Raw genomic sequence first — 8,129 nt, 5'->3', positions numbered from 1 at the left:
GCAAATTAATGCATTAATTACTGATGTTTAATGTGAAGAAACTTGTCTTCGCGTGGCTCACGGACAGCAGTGTTTCTGAAACAAAAATCAGCTCTGGCGAGCGGTCAGGACGGGACTTCCGGGGAGCGATCCAAATGCAGGAGGAATGTTGGACGTGGTGCTGAGATTCACAAAGAGACAACCTTCAAGGCGATGATGGATATGACTCTAATTTTAACGGGCACCGTGCCTTCCTCTTTGATCACACCACAAATTAATCTCCGTGTGATAATAATGTAATATTGTTTTTCTCTGTTTTGACTGTAAATTAACGACCAAACATATAATACGAAGAAAACAATTTGAAGAAGTTAGGAGAAACTTTTCCTTTGTTTCCCCCCACCCCCTATGTTCATTTTTCACATAGAAATACATTAATTGATTCATCTTAAAAAGAGAGGATGAATAGAAAGATTTCCCAATGATTTAATGCCATACTGAGTGGTTTACCAGAACAGAAAGATGGATTCATTAAAAATAAATAAATAAATTCCAAGAAAACACAAACAAAAAACCCCACTATTAATATCCCGACCAGGTAAACCGTGAGCCAAGTACTCGCTGCCAACTTCTGAGAGAAGTTTACTTTTTCCGTGAGACATCACAATCTAGGTTAACCAATCCTGCCTTCGTTCTTTATCCGGTTTGGGATTATTCCATGTTTATGAATATGTTTAGCCTAATGCGCAGGCCTACAGAATAGCACGTGCCCACAAAGCATTGTGTTTTCTTTCGATTTAATAATTGTGGATGAATGAAACACTGCTTGATAAATTAGCTACACATGCCATCAAAATAGAAATTATTTTATATGCATAATGTATGCGGCTGTTTTCACGGGGAACATCTGTTCTACTCGAAGACGAATGCTCTCCTTAAATCTGTGTGCTCCCCCCCCTCCCTGCTTTCCTAAAAAGGACATTATCCTATCAAATAATCGGCACCAGTCCACAACTATGGGAAAAAACAAACCCCCTCCAGAAGAATGGTGTGAATAGGTGTTTCCAATAATAGCATCTTCTGCTTTCAAAGATTGGCATGAAAGATTTAAAGTCTCCTGAGTGAATACAAATACAAGCGGTAGTCATCTTGCATAGAATATTAATTCATATGATCACTGTGACCAAAATTACTCATGCAAAGTACTTTGAAAATTCTTTTCCCTACAGTCTTGTAGTCACATTCGTCGCTTTGTCTCTTCTTTCCAAAAGTAAAAAGTGACTTTAAACTTTAGAGATCACTCATCCCTACTTGTTCTTTGCATAGGCATATCTTATGTGCGTGTCTCCGCAAGCCTTTCCGAGCGAGTGAAAGATGACGCGGGTGTTCGTCTTGAGGCCTCGCCGTGTTAGCACAGCCTTGCCTGAAGCGACTCTTCTCTTAGCCTTCTGCTGCTTTCATTACTTTTTCCCGGAGTCGAACGTAAAATGACATCCCAACTTTACTACATAATAATCAAGGCAAATTAGCTTCTGCATAATTTAATCCACGGCACCTGGAGACACCTCAATAATTCAAAGCACGAATCTTTCATGAAATAATCAAATCAATACATAATGAAATGCATAAATAAATCAACAGGCAAATAACAGCGAGTCCATCTGTTCGGAGGTAGAAGATCACTTACTGGGAATTGCTAACAAAAGCTTGCAAAGCTAAACTCAAACTGTAGCAGTGACATCATCCTGTGTTAGTTTTGCAGATTTTTTAGGATTTGGCTTCTTTAAGTTCTTACCCAAGATGGGATTTCAAATGAGCTATGCTGATGCCCGGGACTGTGGGAAGCACACTGAAATGATTTCAAAATTAAGCATACAGCCTCACTCTAAACCTCAATCCTTAATAGTCTTCCACAAGGCGTGCAACATAACAGTTCACTTTTCATTTCCCATCACACACATTCGGTCTGAAAGTGAGCTTAAAAACCACAGACTAACACTTCCCATTTGATCTAAGCCAAGAAGCATCAGATTTTAAATAGAGCCCACAGTATGCTCAACTATAGGTTCATGATTTTATCTTTGGGGTCTGCTAGAACAGATTTCCACATCTTGGCATGTTTTCATACCATACTGTACACTTCTGCAGAACCTCCTTTTACCAGCTGTGTGAAATGCCTCATTTTAGATGGTCTCTTTACTACCGCCCTCCAGGGAAAGCCTGTCTGCTCTGATAGTTGGGCAACAGCAAAGCAACTGTTCTATGAAGCACATGGGTTGTCTTTCAGAGAGCTGTGCAGTGGTAATGACTCCCCAGAGTTAAACATGTTTAAATTAAAATTAGAACCAGAACAATGAGTGATTCCTGTCCACTTGCCTTTATTACACAGTGCACTATTTGAGCGATGACATTGTGGTTTCCAAAATTACCTCATTTTGGACATGCGTACCAGAGAACGCCAACCAAGAATCCAGCTGAGTTTGCGTTTCAGTGACGGACAATTAAAAAGACAGACGTAACTTCTGAAGGACCTTCAACCTGCATTCAAACTTCAGACCACCAGATGGCGATATCTGTGGTCGCAAAAACACTTTTGGTGCTGTAGAAATCTATGGGAAAACTGCTCTAACTTGATAACAGCCAAACAACGAAGAGCAAATTACTGCAAAAGTGACAGTCTACTGACCACAACCAACCAACCAACCCGGTGATGACATGTTCTGTACGGGCATGGCTCTAAATATGTTTTAAAAACTTTAAGCGCTTATTTCTTAAATGCAGCTTTGCAGACAGTGTTACATCTATGTCAGTTTTTGAGAGCAGGGCTCCTCGGTGTTACACATAAAGTGTTTCATGTAAATTTAAAAAAGAAAAAGAGTGAGAGGGAAAACCGTAATCTCAAGAACTCAGAAGTTGATCGATGACCTCATGGTACGCTTTTATATCATCTATGGTTGCAGCATCCAAGCTGCTTTTTTTTTTTTTTTTTTTTTTTTTTTTTTTTTAAAGGTTTACACAATTTCTGGTTGTCCCTATAAGACACAAGATCAAAGCTAGCAATGGTAATCAGAGACATATTACTCTTAACACCTTAAACAGATTGCCAGTTTATTGATCTTAGTTAACTGACTTAATAACTACGTTAACTAGTTAACCAAATTAATTAGGTTAATTTATGGGGGAAGAAGCCAGAGTATCTGGAGAAAACCCACAGAGAGATGGGGAGAACATGAAAACTCTATAAAAGTCAAGGCCAGCTGGGGTGGATTCAAACCCAGGACCTTGGTGCTGTGTGGCAACTTCAACATGTAAAGCTGACTCTGCAGACTGATGTCTAATAAATATACTTCATGGAAATCATCCATCCATCTATCCATCTATCTATATATATATATATATATATATATATATATATATATATATATATATATATATATATATTTTTTTTTTTTTTTTTTTTTTTTTTTTCCCAGGCTAGATAAGCTGGAAACTAAACCCAGATTAGTCAGTTGTATTAAACATTTTGCTGAAGTGCCTGCAGTATTTCCATTTGAAGACATCTGACTGAACTGCAACTACAGTTCTGCTCTCCGCTCAGGGATATGCTTTTTATCATTTCGCATTCAAATTCAGATGTTTTTTTTAAAAGTAGTAATAAACAGTAACAGCTGATCCACAAGAGTCTCAGCAGTTTCATGTGGGGGGAAACTGCTTTTACAGGATGAATATTCAAAGAGGATCCGGCAAACAGCGCTAATAGGAACTGTCAATGGCAGCTTCAGTCAAGACAGCTGATTGTAGTTTAGCAACAGCGAAACACCCCAGCTAAACAAACTCACATGCCTCTACTTCAGCACACAGTGAGAGCTCAAGAGCCTTTATGGTCACATGCTCTGCAAGAGACTGAGAACATGTCTGGAACCTTAGCCTTACCAAAATTCCAAGAACTTGTTGGGTCCTGAAAGATTTAATTACCAAAGATAAAATCTGACAGACATCTGTCTGTACTGAAATGGACAACTCGTTAGTAACATGGGGGAAGAGGACATCCACAAAGAGTCGCAAGGTAAATCTAAAAAATGGGCATTTCTAAAGTGCCTTTTCGCTGATAAAAGCTATTCAGATAAAACTAAGGGGACATCTTGCCTGGACTACTCAATGACATTTACATGTAACCTCATATAAAAGATCACAAGTTAAACAAAAATAATAAAAACACCACCAACAACAACAGCTAGGAAGCATTGCACTAAAGGGAACGAAACTCTGAATGCACAGAAACACTCAAGTCAGCAAGTACTGAACATTTCCTCCAATATTATTAGCAGGCTGTGTGTTTAAGTCCCGGGTCTCGCTCCTTTCTAGTCCAAACGGCCTTCCTGCAGTCCACGGTGTCCTACAGAAAGATTCCCACACGGACATTTGTACTGAACTTCATCTTGGCAGTGTGGAGAAGTATGTGTGAAACCACACGAAACTACACAGGCAGGTGGTGTTAGCTGTTACCAAACCTCTGCACTGCCCTGAACTAGTCACTGAATCTTTCACCCATAGTTAGTCCTCCACTTAGCAAACCCACGATTAGCTGTTTTTCCCCACATTTTTTTGACATCGTAACTTACATCAATGACAAGGTCTGTCCAAATTGAAGCAAAACGTACACAGGGTCCGTCTGGGATGCAGCACGAATGAGCTGCCAGGAAGATGATCGAAGCAGAGGGGGCTTAAAAAAGCAAAATAAAACGCCAAACAGCAGCTAAGCTAGCTTGTATCGTCCGTCGGCTAGCAAAGCTAAATATGACCTAAACTTACTCTGGCAGCTGAAGCTCTTCGTGTTGATTGAATAAGAGTTGAAACGACAGGAAGCAGGAAGGCTAATATGACATTAGCCTAGCGAGCCAACTCGGGGCCCTGTTATTACTTCCAACACACACACAGCTTCTGCTTTAAACGAGACAAAGTTGCGCCGCACGCTCAGGAACTAGCACCAAAAAGCAATGCGTTAGCAGTTTTTATTCACGTACCTGTTCGGATCACGCAGGAAGCCTCATTCTGCTCACTCGGGCTCCGCTGATTTGTAAACAGTAGCGTGTCAGGCTCACTGGCTGAAGACCAGCTGACTGGTCACGTGACCCCCGGCCTGTGACGTTACTGACTGCCTGCAGGTAGCTGGTTGTTCTAGATTTGTCCAAAAGCTAAGCCTTACTTGTTTGTTAAATGCAAAGTAAGGGGGTCAATATATTTCAGCAAAATTGTGCAATAATGTTTAATAATTATTTATTAAGGCTTTGTGGCATTACTTGTATAAGTTCTTTGTAATATATAGTGAAGTTATGCGTTCATTTCATTTGTGAAGATCTCTAGAAGATAGCAGACAGCAGGCTGCAAAGACAAGGACCCAAACAATTGGCTGCTGGAAGAGGATAAGCAACAACCAGTAAGTTTTAAAAAACAAACAAAGAAACAAAAAACAACCTGACTAAGCAAAGGTTGAACTTTTTATTACTATAACCAGTCTATGAAGAATAAATGCCCAGTAAATGACACCTTTTAGAATTTGATAAGGCTTTAACAACTTCTGATTGAGTTCCAGTAATCTTCATAGCTCTGAATGAAACATGCAAGATATGAAGTTATTCATATTTCCACCAATAGGAATATCCATAGATGAGTTATGAGAGAGGACTGAGTCTCACAGATTGCACACTTACATGTCACAGATTGTACTTCTTCCCACAGCTCTGCACAGTCTCCCCACAAGGCAGGATTGCAAAAAACAACAACAACAACAGCAAAAAACAAAAAACTGAGACTACTCTAGCTACTTTAGATTGCAAAGATAAATAGACAGAGGAGATTGCAAATTCAGTTACCGATTTATCAGCACAAAGATTATGCCTTTCAGTTCACTTATCTGCATCAGCTAAAACATACTGCTTTGTAAAAGAAAAATATGGGTGGTAAGGCTGTAAAAAAAAAAGAATAATGATCTTAATCTGTAATGGCAACATAGAATGTTGAGGTGGATCACACCACCAAGGAGAAATAAAAAACATCATTGAATGAGGAAGAACACCGAAGGGGCTACACAACGTGATGGCTAATTAAAACAGTTTTATGTAGACTTAATTACAGCAATTTCTGAGGTCAAACAAGTCAAGTTTATCCGTGGAGTGCTTTTAACAAACCGCTTTATCACAAAATGCTTCCAATATACAAAACACAAGATGCACAAAAATATAATTAAATCAAAGCAGCGAGATGGTCACAATGGGGAAAAGCGTAAATCCACCTGGTATGTACAGGTGGAGCTGTTAAGTAACATTGCTGATTCAAATGTGTACACTGGTGGTGGTGCTGTGTTTGTGCATTGATGGGGGGTTAACACAAAGCAGGAATAATGACCATTATCGCTATTACCATCATCATCACAGGCATGGCATTTCAAGAGCACCATTATCATCATTATTATAGCTAATATTACTGATGATGAGGCCTCTTTGTTGGCCCTGACTAAGGTATTGTCATGGAAACAGATGACAGAAAAGAGCATAGCTTTATTGAATTACACTGATGCTATTCTGACCAAATGGGGCTTGAATGCTGCACTGTCTGAGTGGGGTATAGAAGCATCAATGTGAGAAGTCCTGAGGAGCGACAAATGAGAGTCAGGAGCAGAGAGCGGGAGACAGAAACACAGATGAAAATAGCTCTTCGTGCAGATCAAATAAAAGAGGAGCAAAAAGAGACAGAAGACAGAAAACTCCAGCAGTACTGAGGGTCATGTGATTGCAGGGAGTCACAGATCCACTGGTACAGAGTGAACTGGTGATCAGCACAGAGGAATATTGTCTGATGGCTGGAAACAATGACACCGATTCACCAGCACAGGGACAGTCATACGAGAGAAAATCATTAGTACTAATAACAATAATACCGACAATGGGCATAACAAGGGTTGATTGATTCAGTCTTTAACAGATCTGTTACAACAGGCTTAACATGGTCACCTGATGAATGAGCTTAATCTTTTTATGTATTTATTTTTGCTTCTCTTACTTGATTCGTAGTGTCTTTTAAAGTATTTCATCCTTTCTTCATATCCAGCTCTTCACATTGCTAACATCCCAATGCGGTATTTTAGTAAGTGCAAATGTAATCTAGAGGTAATATGCTACTTAAGATGAATGCAACCCTCTTTTTATTGTCAGAAAGCAGTAATAGCACGGTGGCCTTCCAGCTATCTTAGCCGCTGCAGATTTTATCACATGGGGGCCATAAACCTGGGAAATATGATGTGCCACTTTCTGTTTTACTTTTAATATATCTGATGAAAAGAGCTTGCCAGAGATGATTCTAGATTAACTATTTCCTGCCATTATCAAAAGATAAATCTTGCCTAAATCTTTATTATTGTCACTTAAATTTTGTGAAAATGGTTTTCTTCTGGAGGATGACCATGCTGAAACAGATTAAAGCAACCAAAAATATACTTGTGATATATGGAGCTCCAAGAGTGACAAAATGAATGAATTAAATACACCATTAAATGATTAATTAAATGTGTCAATAATTAATTTAAATTGGAATTAATTAATTAAATAAATAATGATGACACATTTAATTAATAAATTATTGACACATTTAATTATTTATTTATTTCACATTTTAATTAATTATTGACACATTTAGCTAATTTTAATTGATCTGATCAAGTCAAAACCATTGCTTTGGCCTGGTGGCCAGTCTTTTTAGTGGGCGTTTCGCCACACCAGCAACTGGCATGTGGGAAACTAACTGAACTGTACTTTGAAAAAAAAAACAAACCCTGTTTGTGTGTCACCAAATACACTTTTAATATTTTTATTTAGCTGACAATGTAGTGGTTTAATCTTCAGATATCTGGTCAGTTTGTCAAAGAATCAGAATCAGAATCAGAAACTTTATTGTCATTGTCACGAGAACAACGAAATGAAGAATGGTCCCCGATCATTGCATCATCCCTAGCAATATCAAAATATAAATAAAACAATAAAATTCAATAAATAAAATAGATAGAATACTTAAAATACTAATAAGATGTAACAGTAAAACATTCACATACATTCCCACACACATGCTTCAGACCGTGCATAGATTAACACAAGAGT

At 38.5% G+C, this 8,129-nt stretch overlaps 1 protein-coding gene across 5 annotated transcripts in view; it reads right to left on the bottom strand.

Moving 5' to 3' along the window:
* Nucleotides 1-5,135, bottom strand: part of tbc1d5 (TBC1 domain family, member 5) — a 20,832-nt gene extending 15,697 nt beyond the window's left edge. For 3 of the 5 annotated variants that reach the window (XM_086281400.1, XM_086281401.1, XM_086281397.1), the window contains exon 1: nucleotides 5,004-5,135. The gene's annotated coding sequence lies outside the window, so the exon portion shown is untranslated. Of the gene's footprint in view, nucleotides 1-4,601; nucleotides 4,973-5,003 lie in introns of those variants that run through there. The other 2 variants (XM_086281398.1, XM_086281399.1) reach the window with 2 other exon arrangements.
* Nucleotides 5,136-8,129: the final 2,994 nt, after the last annotated feature.

This window comes from Aulonocara sp. 'chitande type north' Nkhata Bay, linkage group LG22 (genome assembly GCF_057382095.1).
Source record: "Aulonocara sp. 'chitande type north' Nkhata Bay isolate Kocher_YH1m ecotype deep benthic linkage group LG22, A_spYH_male_GT1.1, whole genome shotgun sequence".
In the NCBI taxonomy this organism is placed as follows: Eukaryota; Metazoa; Chordata; class Actinopteri; order Cichliformes; family Cichlidae; genus Aulonocara; species Aulonocara sp. 'chitande type north' Nkhata Bay.
The sequence above is the reverse complement of the archived record's forward strand: the minus strand, read 5'-3'. Positions and strand labels throughout refer to the sequence as shown.